This window comes from Salvia miltiorrhiza, chromosome 8 (genome assembly GCF_028751815.1).
Source record: "Salvia miltiorrhiza cultivar Shanhuang (shh) chromosome 8, IMPLAD_Smil_shh, whole genome shotgun sequence".
In the NCBI taxonomy this organism is placed as follows: Eukaryota; Viridiplantae; Streptophyta; class Magnoliopsida; order Lamiales; family Lamiaceae; genus Salvia; species Salvia miltiorrhiza.
Genome location: NC_080394.1, coordinates 48728741 through 48747665, shown reverse-complemented (window position 1 = coordinate 48747665; position 18925 = coordinate 48728741).

The following is an 18925-nucleotide window of genomic DNA, read 5'->3' as shown; positions in this document are numbered from 1 at the left end:
TAGGATATCCAAGGGAAACAAAAGGTGGTTATTTCTATAATCCTAAGGATCGAAAAGTGGTTGTTAGCACCAACGCACGATTCTTGGAACAAGATTATATAGATAAACACAAGTCTAAATCCGAGATCGTTCTTCAAGAAATCGAAGGTAATGGACAAGCGATTCCATCACCCCAGCCAAGTGTGCAAGTGAATGCACCACAGGACACTGCACAAACCATTATCACAGCTGTACCACCACCGCTTCGTCGTAGTGGGAGAGTTATCGTCCAACCCGATCGATTTATGTTCTTGGGAGAATCTTCGGATCTTGTCCCTGTTAATGAACAAAAGGATATCGACCCTGACAACTTTAGACAAGCGATGAAAGATTTAGATACAGATTCTTGGTAGGACGCCATGGTTTCTGAAATAGAATCCATGACTGCTATGGAGGTATACGAGAAAATTGAATTATCAGATGGCCTTTTGGCCATAAGTAGTAGGTGGGTATACAAGAGAAAGATAGATTCGGATGGCGAAGTCGCAGCTTTTCAATACAGAGATTTAATAAGTCTAAATACAAGCCTCGACTCATCATCGGTAATAAAGGGGTAAGTCGGTATTGATTCTCTAGTGGAATGGATTAATACTTATGAATTAATTATGATCTTGGCTGATCATAAGAATTAGAGGCTCATCTTTATTCCTTGTATCTGATCTCTGGACTGGCCCAAAGTCTCCTGAGCCCAGTAAGGAGTAAGGGACGCCTATTACAGTTATTGGGGCCCTAAGATTGTGTTTTGTCTATAAATACAGCTATCTGCTCTCAAAATAAGACACACAAAAATTAGGGTTTTAGAGAGAGCAGTAGGGGGCGCCGATTTCAAGGTGGTCGAATTCTCTGTGGGAGTTCTCATAGTTCGTTGTCCATCCAACGTTGGGAATTGAGCGGGATACAGTTCAGAAGGTCGAAACTGGAGTCATTCGATTCAGCCGTCAACAGCCTCTGCATCCAACTCACAAGTAAGTGATTTTAACTCCAATGTGCAGCACTTAAATTCATAGGATCATGTTAGGAATTAATCGTTGTATGGTGAATTAAGATATCCGAGAAACGATCCACGTGGGGCTACATCCTTCAGCTTTCAGTATACAAATCCAACAATCTCATATGCCAATAAACTGAATCATAGATGTAATTTACTATTCCACACAATAAGTGAGCATGTTATTATCATTTCAGACCCAAAAACACCAAAACCACATAGTACAATCACTGGAACTTCCACCTAGTTGAGCCTACACCAACACATGCAAGCAAACCCCACATATCAGACACAACCACAAAAAGAAGATCCAAAAAATGGAAGATCTCACCAAAAAATACACAGGAAGCAGAGTCTTCAACATCATTGCGACACTATCCTTTATACCTCATATCACGTAGCAAACGATCCCTAGACGTATATATGATAATGTTCAAATAATAATGATTTAACCATTTTCAATCATTCGATCATAATATCTACACTGAATGCATCACTATGATGGATGAATGTATCACCCGAGTTTGACATTTATAAGGAACGATTTTTTTTGTGTAGTTAATTTCATGATGAATTTAGTGACTTTATCAAAAAATTTAACTTTTCGTAGTGCAGTACTACCATAATGTACTCATAATCACACGATGTATGATAATGTATACATATTCAATGATATCAATTCTGATCAAATTTGTTGGAGTCTTGGAGTGTATTTGACCACTCTACCACACAAGATTGGAAATTATCGCGATTCCATTTCAAAGAAGACAAAATTCTGAATGATTCCTATAATTGAAAATCCTAACATAATCCTCAACCTAATCAATTTGTGCTTCTCCACTAGCAAGGAGAAAGATTCAAAGATTCACCTCATGACCTCCCATTTTTCCTCACAATAAAAAAAGGAATCAAAGTAAGCATCACGTATAAGGTTTGAAGAGGACACCAGCTGTTCACCGGAGTTCGTCAAAGGACAGGGGCTAGATGGAAGAATCGACCGTTTATCTTCTCAGGATAAAGCTCGATGAGCCTCGTCTCTACTCCTATCTCCAATCACCTGCACTTCAATCACCTTCACTTCAATCAACGCCTCCAACGCACCCATCCATTGAAAATCGAACTTATCTCCATAGGATTGTAATATATTTTCGGCCAAATGAAATAATTGACGGCTTCAAAGAGAGCGATGGTGGAGTCGTAAATGGTGAGAGACGAGTTCAGAGAGGGGCAACGGATTACACCTAAGAAAGGCAAAGAGAGGCGGAAGATTCGAAGAGAGAGAGTGAGATAGCTTTAGGGTTTCAGTCGGAACATTCGAGAGAGAGATGCATTATGGTTTCAGGGAGCGGCGAAACTAAAAGAGTGAAAAAATGAAATGATTTTAGGGTGTTCCCTCAAGTCCGGAACTATACAATAATTGGGAGAAATTTATTTAGGGAGATAATTAGTGGATTAATTAAGCGACCCCTTATTATTTCTCAAATTAGAAACGAGCCATTTAGGTTGGGACAATCCAAAATAGAATACATGTCATTAATAATGGGACGAATGGAGTATTAAATATAATAAAATTTATTTTGTATGAAAATTTGTCATATGCCACATGTTCGAATAGATGCCAGCCATTGTGTTCAAACTTGTCATTATATGCCAAATTTGACTGCAATCATATAGTTAGGTTTCCAATTTCAATATTTCACTGAAAAAGTAACATTGAAAACACAATTCAATGGCATTACATGCCAAATTTGCAGCTACCTTTTTTGACCATATTGATTATTTACTATTCCACACAAATATAAGGGAAAATAAGTTTTAACTTCAAAAAATGATCAACTGTTAATATTCTCTTGGGTATATGTACCACGTAAACGAGAAAAGGCTATATCTTCGCTAACATCTGCGAACCCAATACACTATATTTTGGTACGTAGATTTACGATGCTTATTTCTATTGTCTTTCTTTATTTTGTGATAGGAAATACTCCCTCCGTCCCAGCTTTTAGTATCCAATTTTCCTTTTTTGAATGTCCCATATTTTAGTATCAATTTCCATTTTTAGTAAAAGTAGGTGGAACCCCTACTCCAGTTTTATTATTTTAACACTCACATAACAGGTGGGACCTTTATTCCACTCACAACACACCTAACCACTTTATTAAAACTCATGTCACTCTCAAATGGATACTAAAAGCTGGAACGGAGGGAATACCACGTTTCTAACCAATTTCTGTTTTAGGTCACAGTAAGAATTAACAAATCCAAACATGGCCAACAACGATGGAGTTCAAGAGAAAGCACATCAGTTTGATCCAATGTACATGGATGGGGACAACCCATTTTTTGAATTTAGGGCGAACAAGTCTCACCTTGTGCCACCCTATCACGTGGCACTTAATTTTCGTAATTGTCCTTGTGTATGACTAACCACATGAATTACATACACTCGTATGGTTATAGAATCGATATGATCATTTTAATTCTCTGACTGCAGCACCTATCAAAGCTTATTTGGGTGATCATTATGCATGCACCATTGCCTGTGAAAATCACAAGGAACGGACAAACATGGGACACAACATGCACCATCTCTGGATTGAGCAAGCGTATCAAGATTAAAGACTTTATTAAAGATAATAATATCATTAAACGCGTGTTAGGTCCGGAGGGTCTCGAATAGGTGTATGGGGGGGGGGATACACCTATGGGCTATTTTTCTTTTCTTTCCTCTAAAAACAGAGGGATCTCAAGATAGAGATCAAAACGAAACTTTACACGCAAACTATGACACCTGTTGACTGAAAACAGTTTTGACCAAACAGGGTTGACGACTGATACTGAAAACTCTTTAGTAAGGAGTTATCAGTTAAGTTGCTAGAACTTAACTGATGCACGTAAGGGCTTCAGTCGAGTTTGCTAAAACAGAGATGATATAAGTCTTCCTGACTATCAGATGATAGATCAGTCGGACTGATATCACACGCAGCGGAAATAACTTTGTTTCGTAATAGCCTCGGTTGAGCACGTTGTTAGTCTTAGGTTTCTCTTTGCAGTTATTCAGTATTCAGTTTATCAAGAGTAAGAACACAGATAAGTATGTAAAGACTGAAAGCTGCAAATAACACAAAGACTTTTACGTGGTTCGGAAAACACTTTCCTACATCCACGGTCGGTTGATCAGACCAACAATCCACTCCGCAAGTGCTTAACTAGGGATGGCAATCTACCCGCGGGTAACGGATATCCGCGAAAACCCGAACCTATTAGGGTGGATTTGGATACCATTTAATATCCACGGATAGTTTCGTGGTTGCAATTCACTATCCATTTAGTTCGTGGGTATGAGTTTGGATACTTACTATCCATACCCGTGAAACCGTTTACCCGCGAAAAATACCCCCCAATTACCCGTCAATTATCCGTGAATTACCCGTCAAATATCCACAAAAAATTTCATAAAATATGGGCTTTGAATATATATTTTGAGATTATGGGCTAGCATATTATATCTTAAAATAGGCCCAAACAGAAATTGAACTAAGGCCCAAATTATAATAGTCAAATTTAAATTTGATTTTGTTGAGCAATTATAGAATTTTGTTGCATTTTATATTTTAGTTGATGAATTTGAATTTAAACATTGTTCTTTGTAGATTTCAACATATGGATTTGAACTATGTTATTTGTGTTGATTTTTTTTTTCTATTAAATTTGTTGTAAATTTATATTTAAATTTTATTTCGTGAGTATCCGACGGATAGTAGGTGGCGGGTATCCGGCGGATAGTAGGTATCCGGCGAATAGCGGGTGACGGATACCCGTCGAATAGCGGGTTCGTGGATACCCGACGGGTAGCGGGTATCCGCGGGTAGCGGGTTTGGATACCATTTGATATCCATGGATAGTTTCGTGGTTAAAAACCACTATCCATTTAGTTCGTGGGTATGGGTATGGGTATGGATAGTCACTATCCGTACCCGTCGTACCCGATTGCCATCCCTATGCTTAACTGGTGCACTGCAAACCGAACCGTGTGCTTGCCGGGTGCACACAACCGTTTCACTGATGAGTCCACTCTTCAGACCCACACTTCACTCGTGTCGGATTTCTCACTCCTAGCACGACCTTGCACTAGGATCTCACGGAGTCAGAGTACCTTCCTGAACTCCTTTTTCACTCAAACACTCGATTTCTTTCTTTCGAAATGAGGTTTGAAAACTTGCCAACTAGACTTCAAAGAACAAGTTCTTTGGAGCCAGTTTTGACCTGGGCTTCTGGGTAAACAGATATATGTCTAAGGTCTAAGAGAATGTGTGTAATCAGCAGTGACTGATTTTGGCTTTGGAATTCTCTTCTTCGATTCAAGTTTTGGGGAGTTTAAGCTTTGGGCTGAGTAGCAATTTTGGCAGAGCTTCAGCTTATGTTGTTGAATCGGTGAAGATTGAAGTTGATCCTCGAGCGCTACTTATAGGAGAGATCCTGAATAGATCCGTTGGCGGAGAACGTCTTCAAGATTTCTTCCGTTGGAGAGTTTTTTGAATTTGGGCTGAGGCTTCAATCTTCGAGGTTCCTTGTTTGGTGGGAACGGCTATCTTGATGAACAGGAGATGCGACGTCTCTGATAAAGTAGCCACCAAATAGGAATGACCTCTGCAGAGAGGGATGATCCTGAGATCTCTGCATTTAATGCGGCTGTACTATGTGAGCACGTGGCTTCCTTTGAACGTTGGAAGTTCAGTCCGAGGAAGAATGTTTAACTGATACTTGACTTCAGCATCAGTCCGCTGAGTCCACGGAGCACGCATTAAGTAATCAGTTCCGAACTGATTCTTCAACTGATACTTCAGTTGGTAACTTCAGTCTTCAGTCTTCAGTCCTCCGTTCTTCAGTCTTCAGTCTTCAGAACCGCAACCTAAACTAGAAGCGAACTCTAACACTTGAGTTCAAAACAGTTCTAGTCTATTACAAATTAAACCTAAGGATTTTGGTATCATCAAAACAAGACATGATATTCCATGGGGTTCCCAACAACGCGATATATGTTGCTTCGAGGTCGTAGAAGTGACCAACGAGATTATGCGCCTTAGAGCAATAATATACAAACATGACCCATCAATTTTCCATGCAGGGTGGGATGAAATCTGATCAAGGAAGGGAACCACGTTTAGTCATCCATTCCTGGTTGACTAGGTAGATTGCTTGACTATTTGTAAGGCCAACTTTATAACTAGGTTGTGCGTAATGTTTTCCCATTTATGCCTGCATGCATGAATCAAATTGATGAGGAGTAATATGTGCAGAGTAGAAAAAGGATACAAATCAGAGGAATCATACTGGCCAGAAGAATCATTCTTACCAGAGGGATTTCATCCATCAGAGACAACTCATCCACCAGAGGAATGGCTCTTGCCAGAGAAGTCATCATCGGCAGAGAAGTCATACACGCCAGAGAAGTCATCCACGCCAGAGAAGTCATCCACGCCAGAGAAGTCCTCCATGCCAGAGAAGTCATCCACGCCAGAGAAGTCCTCCACGCCAGAGAAGTCATCCACGCCAGAGAGATCACCTCCATCAGAGGGATCGCCAGAAACGCGGAAGACTTCCCGCGTTAAGATGAAATTCCTGATATACCCTTCGACCACGCCAAGTGCATGCGCTTACACCAATTTTACCATTTTACCCTTCCCTGTACTCTATAAATAGATCTCGCACTCGTGCATTGTAATTACGCTATCATTCGCTTTTGAATACAACAGTTATATTTTGCTCTCGTGCTCAATTCTCCGATCGTTACTTTGCTCTTTCCGATCAACTTTATTAGGTATAGTTTACGCTTTTCACTTCGTAGTTTAGGTGTTGGTTTCTCGAAACACCAACTAGCGCCGTCTGTGGAAAGGCTACTGAGCTAGGATGTGAGATCACGGTCGCCGGCGTACGCAGATCTGAAATTCCAATCGGATTTGCGGGCGTTGGCACCAATTGAGCCGATAATTCGGACACCCAGCTGTTTTTGATCGGTTAATTGCGTCTTCCGGGTTAATATGCTGTTAATCTGCTATGATTTGCGCTTGATTTATGTTTTTGGTGCATGGGGGGAAAGGTGGCGACGGGCATAAGTCATGAATCGGGGAATTTTACGTTTATTTACCGTTTGTTTGGGTTAGTTGTTTACGGACGAAGGGTTTCCTTGTAGAATTGATGTTTTCTTCACTGATCTAGTGTTTTGTATGGGAAAATTGTGGTGTGAGGCTCTGTTTTGATTATGTTGGGTGTTTTTTTCTTACGAATCTAGTGGTTTGCATCGATGAACGGCGGATTGACCTTTTATCTCCGGTATCCTGGGTTTATGCTGCTAGTGTACGGATGTTTTACGTATAAACGTGATAGTTGTGGGTGATCTTCATGTTTTCTCCGATAATCTTAGAATTATCCTTATGGGCTGTTGAGTATTACTCTGTTTTTGGAAGGATGTGGGGTTTTGCTGCTAATTAGGGGCTTCGCACTGATGAAAGATTGTTTAACACTTTGTCTCTTTTTTCATGGACCTTTTTGGTGTAATTCACGGGTTTTGCACCGATTAATACGTCGATTAATACTTTGTTGTTGTTGTAATGGGGTTTGTGTTGCTGATGGGTGGATAATTTGCGTTTAGGAGGAATAATTACTGATGTCCTTCTTGCTTGTTTAGACTAACTTTCGTCCTATACGCTGAATACTTCCTTATGCTGCTAATCGGGTTGATTGCCACAGTAATCCTATTGTTTATAGGCTTTGTCGTTATTATAGGACATGATCGTGTTAATCTTGGGCTATGATGTTCGTTTCCTTACATAGCTCTTGTTTATCTATCATTTCTAACGAATTGCGCTGACAAGCCTTTTGATGGTTGTTTTGGTTTTCTTGGTGCTCTGTTTTTTCCGTCGGTTCTTAATGCGGGTTCACCGAAGAAAACTCCATTATGCGGGTTCTGTTTTCTCAATCTATGCCCTGGGTTTATTTCCCAGTGCATAGCGTAACTTCGAGGGGAATTTTTTAACGGTCTCTGTACCGGTATTCGGGATTTATTATTGGTTCTCTTATATCGGGATTTCAATCCGTAAACGGAGGATTTATGCTTTCGTCGCTGGAATTTTTCTCTCACTCTGTTTATATGCAGGTACCATGGGATCCTCTGATGCTCACCGGAACTTGGAGAAGGAGTTTGACTCTGCTGCTGTCACTACTGAGGTGCCTACCTCGTTGTTCACTGGCCTTCAGGGTAATCCCACTTTCACTGTGCCATCGGGTTTTCAGGCTATCTCAGCCACGCCGACAACAGGGTTGAATGTCAGCGCACAGAGGTTTGCTTTGGTCACACCGGGTTCTGATCTGTCGAATCTGGCTCCCGCATCTGGAGGAGGATCGATTAACTTTGGGCTGGCAGAGCAAATGATGGCCTTGCTCAGCTATGCTAACATGCGGCAGGCATTGGGAACTCCGATGATGTCTGTCATCCCTACTGTGGCTACCCCGGTGGGAGCAACCAACCTGCAGGGCACTGAGGCCCCACCTCCCGCTGCTCAGGAGGCAAATATACTGGCAATTAACAAACAGGCTGTGATGCCTGGAGAGGGGCAAGGGGACGCTGTTGACAGAGAGTTAGCCATACCAGAGGGGAGCCGCGTTAGGCTTAACAGTGTTGTCAGGAGAGAGCGGGTTGACGAGTCTGATAGTCAATCTGTCTCCCTGGTGTTTGAGGAGGAGAGACCGAATGAGAAAGCACGGTTGAAAAAGCAAGTATCACAATTGAAACATCAGCTTGAAAATCTGGAAGAATCGCTGAGGGAGAAATCCCGGAGGGAAGACAAGGAACAGAGATCTGAACGGTCCTACAGAGTAGAGAAGTCTCATCGCCTGGAAAAATCACAGTACACCGAAAGAGGAGAAGAAAGGGAGCTGGAGTTTTCCTCTGGCATGCAAACGTCATGACCGAGACATGCCAAGGGACAGAAGGGAACATGGAAGATATAAGGAAGACAAGAGGGCTAAGACTTCAAGGTTTCATCCTATCAACAACCGCAGTCCTTTCTCTGACGATATCTTGGCAGACACCTTACCTAGAAGCTACAAGCCCATCTCACTGGATTATGATGGCACTACCGATCCGAAGGTGCACCTCAATCGGTTTGAAGGGTTGGTTACGCTGCACATGTACACTGAGGGCATCAAGTGCCGAATTTTCTCAACTACTTTGACAGGACCAGCTCAGTTATGGTTTGGAACGCTTCCGCCGAATTCTATTTACTCTTTTGAAGATTTACAGACTCGCTTCCTACGACAGTTTGCGAGTTCGCGGAGGGTAGGAAAGTCAGCTCTTTCGCTGATGGATATCAAGCAGGATCAAGGTGAGACGTTGCGGGAGTATACAGCAAGATTTAACCTCGCTGCTCTGGAGGTGCCAGAGGCAGAATCACAAATAAAAAATTGCGCCTATGTCAGAGGACTCAGGCCGGGGATCTTCTTTGACGAATTGCAAATCCGACCAGCAAGGGATTTTGATGACATTATGGCAAGGTTGCCGGGTTACCTGCAGTTGGAGGACGCCAAGATGGCGAGAAAGGTGGAAAATGATAAGCATAGGGTCAAGAAAGCCGAGGAAGCACCTAAGAGACAGAGGCAGCAAGATAGGGCCCCATTCAGAGGGTTGCCTCCTAGGGTATTGCCACCCCAGGGAGGAATGCCGTCCCATCAACAACGCAGTGTGAATGAGGTCACACGGTTTACTGAGTACACGCCCCTGAATAAACCACAAGACGAGATCTTCCATTTGATAAAAGACCAACCGTTCTTTCGGGCACCGGGAACCTACCGGAATGGGCCGCCACAGGAGGGGTCCAATAACAAGTTGTGTGAGTACCACAATGCCTTCGGTCACCTTATAAAATATTGTGGACATCTTAAGCATCAACTGGAGCTATTAGTGCGCCAGGGACTCCTTGATCAATTCATTGACAGAGGAAATGAGGGTCAGAGGCGGAATGACCAGAGGGATCAAAGAGATCAGAGGGATCAGAGGAATAATCGGGATCTGCGACAGGAGCAGGGGAATAATAGGGATCGCAGAGCTGATGATAATCGAGATAACCGTAGGGAAGGACCTGCACCTCCTCCACCGTATAGAAGAGAAGTGCACATGATTTGCGGAGAGAACGGGATGCCCACATCAAATCGGGCTAAAAAGCAAGTCATCAGAGCAGTAAAAACAGGGTATTATCATAAAAGGGTCATGGAAATTACGGGTGCGGCAGAGGAGCCGGCGATTACTTTTGGAGCAGAGGATATACGTACATTAATGTACCCGCATGATGATGCAATGGTCATCACGGCGGACATAGCAGGCTGCATGGTTCACCGTGTCTTCGTCGATTCAGGGAGCGCCGTGAATATTTTATACAAGGAATGCCTCCAAAACATGGGAATAGAAGTGCACATTGAGCCCACAAACGCTCCTTTGTTTGGGTTCGGGGGAGAGATGGTCATGCCGTTAGGATATGTGGAGCTGTCGTTGATCCTCGGCAGTGCAGCCAATAGCAGCAGAGCAAGGATGGTACGATTTTTAGTTGTGGACATGCCCAAACCTGCGTACAATGTCATACTCGGACGACCTGCATTGACGGCATTCAGGGCCGTGATCTCTATGTTCCATTTGAAAATGAAATTCCCAGTCGAGGGGGGAAGAGTAGGAGAAGTTTGTGGGGATCAAACAGCGTCGAAAGCATGTCACGTCCAAATGCTTGCACACTCATCGGGCCAGAAGAGGGAAAGAGTGACAGAGGGATTAGATACACGGAAGAGGGGAAAGGTGGGCGAGGTGCACGCCTTAGCAGAGGAACGCCAAGAGTTGGCGGATTTATTAAAAGACAGAGATAGCACAGAAAAAACCGCGCTGGTGTCCACCAGTGATGTCTGCAACATGATAGAATTGTTTCCAGGGAAAGAGGGTTTCCAGACAAAGATTGGGTCTGCCATGAGTGATCAGGTCAGAGAGGAACTCATTGGTTGTCTTCGAAGAAATGCAGACGTGTTTGCATTCAGTACCACCGACTTAAAGGGGATTGACAGAAAGTTGGCAGAACATTGCCTCAACGTGGACCCTAAGGTGAAGCCGGTAAAGCAGAGAACAAGAAATTTTGGGGCAGAGAAGGACGCGGCAATAAGGGAACAGGTCTACGGATTGTTGGAAGCAGGGCACATTGTGGAAGTGCAATACCCGGAGTGGATTTCAAACGCGGTGATGGTACCCAAGAAAACAAATACCTGGAGGATGTGTGTGGATTTCAGAGATCTAAATGCTGCTTGCCCAAAGGATCACTATCCTCTGCCGAGGATCGATCAGCTGGTGGATACCACTTCAGGGTGTGCTTTATTGTCCATGATGGATGCATACCAGGGATATCATCAGGTCAGGATGAATAAGGGAGACATTGCCAAAACGGCATTTGCCGTCTGTTGCAGAGTGTATGGATGGAGAAGTATGCCTTTTGGCTTAAAAAATGCGGGAGCTACATATCAGCGGATGATGGAGAAAATTTTCAAAGAACAACTGGCAAAGAACATTTCGGTATACGTGGATGATATGCTTGTACGGAGTGTCAGGGCAGAGGATCATGTTTCTGATCTGGAAGAAATCTTCACGGTGGTCAGAGATCATCGGCTTATGCTGAACCCAGCGAAATGCACCTTTGGAGTCACAACAGGGAAGTTTTTGGGATATAAGGTCACGCCTGCAGGGATTGAGGTTAATGCAGAAAAGGTCAAAGCTATTATGGAAATGACACCGCCCAGAGGAATCAAAGAAGTGCAGACTCTGAATGGGCGCATCACTGCTCTGAGCAGATTTATATCACGCTCGGCAGAACGCAGCATGCCGTTTTTCAAGGTGCTGAGGAAGGGAACTAAGTTTCTGTGGACAGAGGAATGCAGAGCGGCGTTTGAGGATCTTAAAGTGTATCTAGCCAAGTTACCGACTCTGACCAAGCCGGTGCCGGGTGAAACATTGTATCTGTATATAGCGGTGGGAGAAGATGCGATCAGCTCTGTGCTTATCAGAGAAGAGGGAAGTCACCAGAAGCCTATCTATTTCGTTAGCAGAATCATACAAGGGCCTGAGCAAAATTACACAGAGATTGAGAAGGCTGCTCTGGCAGTCATGGTCACGGCCAGAAAGTTGAGGCCCTATTTCCTTTCACACCGAGTGGTAGTACGCACGTCTCTTCCCTTCAAACAAGTTTTGGGGCGCCCGGATTTGTCGGGAAGAATGGTTAAATGGGCTGTGGAATTAGGGGAGTATGATGTAGAGTATGAACCGAGAACGGCGATCAAAGCGCAAGCATTGGCAGACTTCATACAAGAAACAACTCGTCGTCCTGTACCAGAGTTTTGGGTGGCCCTTGTGGACGGATCTGTGACGAAAGAGGGATGTGGGATCGGGGTTTATATCACTTCACCGAGTTATGGAACATACCAGTTCGCCATCAAATTCAATTGCCGATTGTCCAACAATGAAGCGGAGTATGAGGCCGTGGTCAGAGGGGCTCACATCCTGTCAGAACTCAAAGCCGAGTGTGTCATCATAAAGGCAGACTCCCAATTGGTTGCCCAACAGTTTTCAGGGACTTATAGCATCAAGGATCAGCGGATGAGAGCGTACCATTCCAAAATCAATGAAATGAAAGAAAAGTTTATGGAATTCAGGATCGAGCAAATTGCCAGAGAGGAAAATACGAAAGCGGACTTATTGGCGCGCATGGCTAGTGCGGTAGAGCAAACTTGGAATGATGAAATTATTTTACTCTGTGATACCAGAGAGATGGAGGCTTCGCAGGTTTTCTCGGTAGAAATCAGGGACGATTGGTAGGCTCCGATTATACACTTTCTGAAGACAGGGGAACGGCTGAGCAGAGAATCCAATCAGAGGGCTCGCTATGAGAATTACTGCTTAATCAACGATCAACTCTTCAAACGATCTTTTACTCAGCCCTTACTAAAATGCTTATCTCCAGAAGAGGCTAACTTCGCTTTGAAAGAAATTCATGCAGGTTGCTGTGGTGGGCATACGGGATTTCGGGATCTTGTACGCAAAATTATTCGGGCTGGGTTCTACTGGCCTCACATCAACAAGGAAGCCAGAGAGTTCGTCCGCAAGTGCGAAGCTTGCCAGAGACATGCTGGGCGAATCAATATACCAGGGGAGCCTATGGGTGTCATGTACGCGGCATGTCCGTTTGACAAATGGGGCATTGATATAGTCGGGAAGTTACCTACAGCACCGGGAGGGAAGTGCTTTCTTATCGTGGTAGTAGATTATTTTTCTAAATGGGTTGAGGCTGAAGCTGTGGGCAAGATAGATGAAGTGACAGTGGAACGTTTCATTTGGAGGAACATCTGTTGCAGATTCGGGGTACCGAGAATCATTGTGTCTGACAATGGGACTCAGTTTACAGGGCAGAGGATAGCAGATTTTTGTGATCGAATGGACATCACTCAGCGCTTCGTCTCAGTGGCTCATCCACAAGCAAATGGCCAAGTAGAGTTAGCCAACAGAACAATCTGTGAAGGGATTAAAAAGAGGTTGAATCAGAGCAGAGGGAAATGGGTGGAAGAGTTAGACACCGTTCTCTGGGCCTACCGAACTAGCCCGAAGACAGCAACGGGCGAGGCACCTTTCACGCTGGTATACGGATCCAATGCAGTGATACCAGCGGAGGCCAGACTGGAATCATACCGCATCATCACCTATGATACAGAGCATAACGCCGACCTTCGAAGAACTGAGCTCGACCTTGTGGAAGCACAGCGGGAAGAAGCACAAATCAGAGCAGCAAAATATAAAAGTGTCATTAAAGCAGGGTACGACAAAAGGGTCAGAGCAAGGAAGCTGGTCAAGGGCGATCTAGTATTAAAAAGAGCAGATGCATTAAAGGCAGTGGGCAAGTTTGAAGCAAATTGGGAAGGGCCATTCATCATTACAGAGGTCTTGGGTGGCGGAGCGTACACATTGTCGGATTCAGACGGCAGAGCTCTCCCCAGGCCATGGAATATAAACACACTCAAAAAGTTCTATGTATAACTGCTACTTAGCAGGAGTAATCACTTGTAGACCGGATACTCTTTTTCCCCACAGGGGTTTTAACGAGGTCCGGGGCTATGATATCAATAAAACAGATATGTGGTTCTAGGGAATTCCTTGGTGTTGTGTTCGTTTATTTCAATTATTGCTTTCTTACATTACATATGCTATTTAACATGTTCATGCAGAGCATTGCACATGTCACCAGAAGGGGGAGTAGGGTGTACACCCGTAATCCCCAATTTTCAAATTCAAAATACAAACTGCTTCTTAGCAGGATAAGGGAGAAACAAATACAAAAACTGATTCTTAAGCAGGTCAAAGGGAAAGCAAAACATCAGGAGCTGGCGACTTCGCCTCCATATGCCAACACTTCAAGCTTTTCTCCTCTGTTGGGGGATATTCACGCCAGATCTACCTCAGATCCACTCCGGATCTACTCCACACCTGCAGAATACTAAGAAAAACAACAAGTCAAAATGCCAAAAGGAAAGAATACGGAGGAAAAGACCAACCAACGTCCAGATCTCGGGAAACCGGTAATAATGCTCTCAAATACGGGAAGTCCACTCCTTACAACCACAAAGCTAGAGACCTGCACTGGAAGCACAGAGGGAAAAGCAAAGCCTTCAAGGATGTGAATGTTCTGAGGGGAACTTCCCTTACTTGAGTGCTTTACAACCAAGATGGGAAAAGATACGGGAAATGAGAGACAAGGGACGGCAGATCTAGGGTATGAGAGGAAGTCGGAAGAGGGCAACGAGGGAGCTTCCTTTAAGAATCTTGAAGATAAACCCTCAGGCGGGGGGGAGTCCTATTTTTTCAGTCACCAACGGGCGCCGGCGTACTTTCGCAAAAGGACTTACTCCCCCGACTGAGGGCATCACAACCAAGATAAGAAGGTATTTTGAGCCAAAAAGACGGGAGATCTAGGGTTTGAGATGAGAGCAGTTTGGGGCGGCGGAAAGGAAATAAGGGATTCTGAGCTAGGTCATGAAGGATGGAGGGGTATATATAGAGGCAGTGTTGGGCTTAAGGGAAGGGCTTAAAGATAATGGGCCCACGTGAGTAATTGGGCCGAAGATGTAATAAGAAGTAATTGGGCCAACATGTTCATAACAGAGTATTGCACATGTCACCAGAGGGGGGAGTAGGGTGTATACCCGTAGGTCCCAATTTTTAAATTCTAAAATTTCTTCTCAAGGAAAACAGAGAAATCACGCTCCAGTAGAGCAGAGGAATCACGCTCCAGCAGAGCAGAGGGATCACGTTCCAGCAGCGCAGAGGGAGGGTTACCACTTAATCGTAAGCCGCGAAAGTTGGTCGTGCCATCCGGGCCTTCCATGCTCCGCGCAGAGGTTGCACATAATCGTAAGCCACGAAAGTTGGTTGCACCCCCCTTGGGTCCTCCATGCTCCGTGCAGAGGTTGCACTTAACCGTAAGCCACGGAAGTTGGTCGCACCCCCCGGGTTTTCCATGCTCCGTGCAGGGGGTTACTACTTAATCGTAAGCCGCGAAAGTTGGTCGTGCCATCCGGGCCTTCCATGCTCCGCGCAGAGGTTGCACATAATCGTAAGCCACGAAAGTTGGTTGCACCCCCCCTGGGTCCTCCATGCTCCGTGCAGAGGTTGCACTTAACCGTAAGCCACGGAAGTTGGTCGCACCCCCCGGGTTTTCCATGCTCCGTGCAGGGGGTTACTACTTAATCGTAAGCCGCGAAAGTTGGTCGTGCCATCCGGGCCTTCCATGCTCCGCGCAGAGGTTGCACATAATCGTAAGCCACGAAAGTTGATTGCACCCCCCCTGGGTCCTCCATGCTCCGTGCAGAGGTTGCACTTAACCGTAAGCCACGGAAGTTGGTCGCATCCCCCGGGTTTTCCATGCTCCGTGCAGGGGGTTACTACTTAATCGTAAGCCGCGAAAGTTGGTCGTGCCATCCGGGCCTTCCATGCTCCGCGCAGAGGGTTACTATTTAATCGTAAGCCGCGAAAGTTGGTCGTGCCATCCGGGCCTTCCATGCTCCGCGCAGAGGGTTACTATTTAATCGTAAGCCGCGAAAGTTGGTCGTGCCATCCGGGCCTTCCATGCTCCGCGCAGAGGGTTACTATTTAATCGTAAGCCGCGAAAGTTGGTTGCACCCCCCGGGTCCTCCATGCTCCGCGCAGAGGGTTACTATTTAATCGTAAGCCGCGAAAGTTGGTTGCACCCCCCGGGTCCTCCATGCTCCACGCAGAGGGTTACTATTTAATCGTAAGCCGCGAAAGTTGGTTGTACCCCCCAGGTCTTCCATGCTCCGCGCAGAGTGCTCAAGCTTGGATGGGAAGCAGCAAAGGAGTGCTTGGATGGGAAACAGCAAAGGAGCGCTGGGATGAAAAGTAATCACGAAATCTCTGGCAGAGAAGTTAACTAAATCCTCGTAAGAGGAAGCGGTGAGATCCCTATCAGAGAAATCAACCAAATCCTCGTAAGAGGGGGCGGCGAAATCTCTGGCAGATAAGTCAACCAAATCCTCGAAAGAGGAGGCGGCGAAATCTCTGGCAGAGAAGTCAACCAAATCCTCGCCAGAGGAATCATCAAAATCCTCGCCAGAGGAGTCATCAGAATCCTCGCCAGAGGAGTCATCAGAATCCTCGCCAGAGGAGTCACCAGAATCCTCACCAGAGGAGTCATCAGAACCCTCGACAGAGGAATCATCAGAACTCTCGCTAGAAGAGTCATCAAAATCAAATCAAACCAGCAGAGGAGATGCGGGAATATAAACTCAGCATGAACAAGCAACAAAAAACAACACAAAGAACGAAGGGAAAAAAGCGACACAAGCGGGAAAGAAATTTCATATAAGCATACCAAAAGGGCAGAACTACACACCAGAAACTAAGAGGTAAGTATTGAGTTTGTATAAAGAGTTACAAAAATTTCCTTTAAGTCAGGGAAGAGATAGGGGACATCAAGAGGGAGGAGCAGAAGAATCTTCAGCGGGAGTAGAGGAAGCAGGAGCAGAGGCAGAGGAAACCAGAGGAGGAACATCACTGGCAGGGATCTGGCTAGCAGAGGTTCCCTCTGTAAACACTGGCAGCATGCCAGCTTCCTTCACCTCGGGGAGACGGACTCCCAAGTCCAGCAATTTCACAGCTTCTTGTACAAACTTTTTCTCATCTCGATACAGGGTAAAAAGCTGATCCATTGCAGAAGAGAAGGAAGCGGAATCTTCAGAAACAGAGGCCGTCAAATCAGAGGGCAGAGGAGGCACCACGCCATACTGAGAAAATCTTCGGGTGCTTTTGTTGGTGGGATCCCGCAGCCGGTTCACAAAGCCCGCCAGGGAAGCAGAGAAAGCAGGCGTATACAATGGAGCGGAGGGCAATGAAGCAGACCCAACCCCAAAGGCGAAATAGGGAATGGCCCTCTCCAGCACTGGATACCACCATTCTGGTTTCCCCGGAGAATTCGCAGGGATCCCCATCAGCTTATTTATTTCCTCATCCTTGAGGTTATCCATTAAGGCATGCAAGTCCAGGGTAGCGAGCTATTCCGAGGTCGCCCCAGCCATCTCTAACGCCTTGGAAGCGGACTGCTGTATCACATAGGCAAAGAGGGGCCCGAAGTCCTCCAGGTACTCTTGAGTCCGCTTGTAGGCCGCCAAGGTGCCCTCCAGCATCAATCCCAAAAAGTGTTGACCTTGCGGAGACAAGAAATACTCCAGGCGTTGATCTCGCGCCCCCAAGACATAGGCACGGTTCTGCGCTTCCACGAGCGTCTTCTTCCAACCACGCCGGGTCTCCTTATAGGCTTCTTCATATCCCGCCTTGAACCTGGCCAGGTTCTCATGGCTTTCCTTGGTCGTCCTTGTCAGTTCAGAAACCAGGGAGGACTTCTCCACCTCTGCTTGGGTCAACTGAGCCTTCAACTCAGCAATCTCCGCTTCAGCCTTACTCAAACGCGCCACCACCCCGGCCACGTCGTCATCACGCTTAGCGATATCCGCCTGTTCCTTCTCTCTCTCTTTCTCTGACATGTCGTAGTCATGGATGCACTTAACAGTCCCCCACATCCGAGCCTCCACCTGCAAGAAACAAAACGGGTTCCGACAGAACAATAAAGAGGTTAGTAACTTCGTTTTTTCTATGATAAAAGTATAAAAAGCAGGGTACCTGAAGAGCCAACTGGCACAGCTGAGTAACTAAAACCCCCCGGGTCAGCTTTTCCACTTTCTCCTGGTCCTTTGAATGGACACGAGCTATCAAGGCATCAACCAACCCCTGTCCCGACAAACTCGAAATCGGCCCAGGAACAACATCCTCTGGTTCATCAGCAGGGGGCACCACAGCTTTGCCCTTGCCCTTTCCCCCGGCAGAAGGGGGAACCTTAGAACCACCAGCAGACTTCTTCGCTGGCCCCTTGCCCTTGTCCACCGCAGGCGAGAGGACCTTCTAACCACCAGCAGACTTCTTCGATGGTTCTTGAGACTTGCCGGCTTTCTTCAGACTCTCTTGCTTCTCCTTCTCACCTACGGAAATCAGAGAACCTCTCTTCCTCTTCTTGGAAAGCTCGGTGAGGGTGACACTCGGGACCGAATCAGGCGAGGGAATTTCATCGGTAATGTCCACAATCTGGACATCTTCTTCACCGGCACCAGATGTATCACCAGTACTGAAGCGTCCGCGCCTGTGAACAAGGCTACCCGCATCAACCTCTTCGGCATCAAACACGCGGGAGGCTTCCGTATTTCCCTCTGGGACCTCTATCGCAGGGGGAACGATGATCAGCTCGGCCCCAGCTGGTTGCTCTG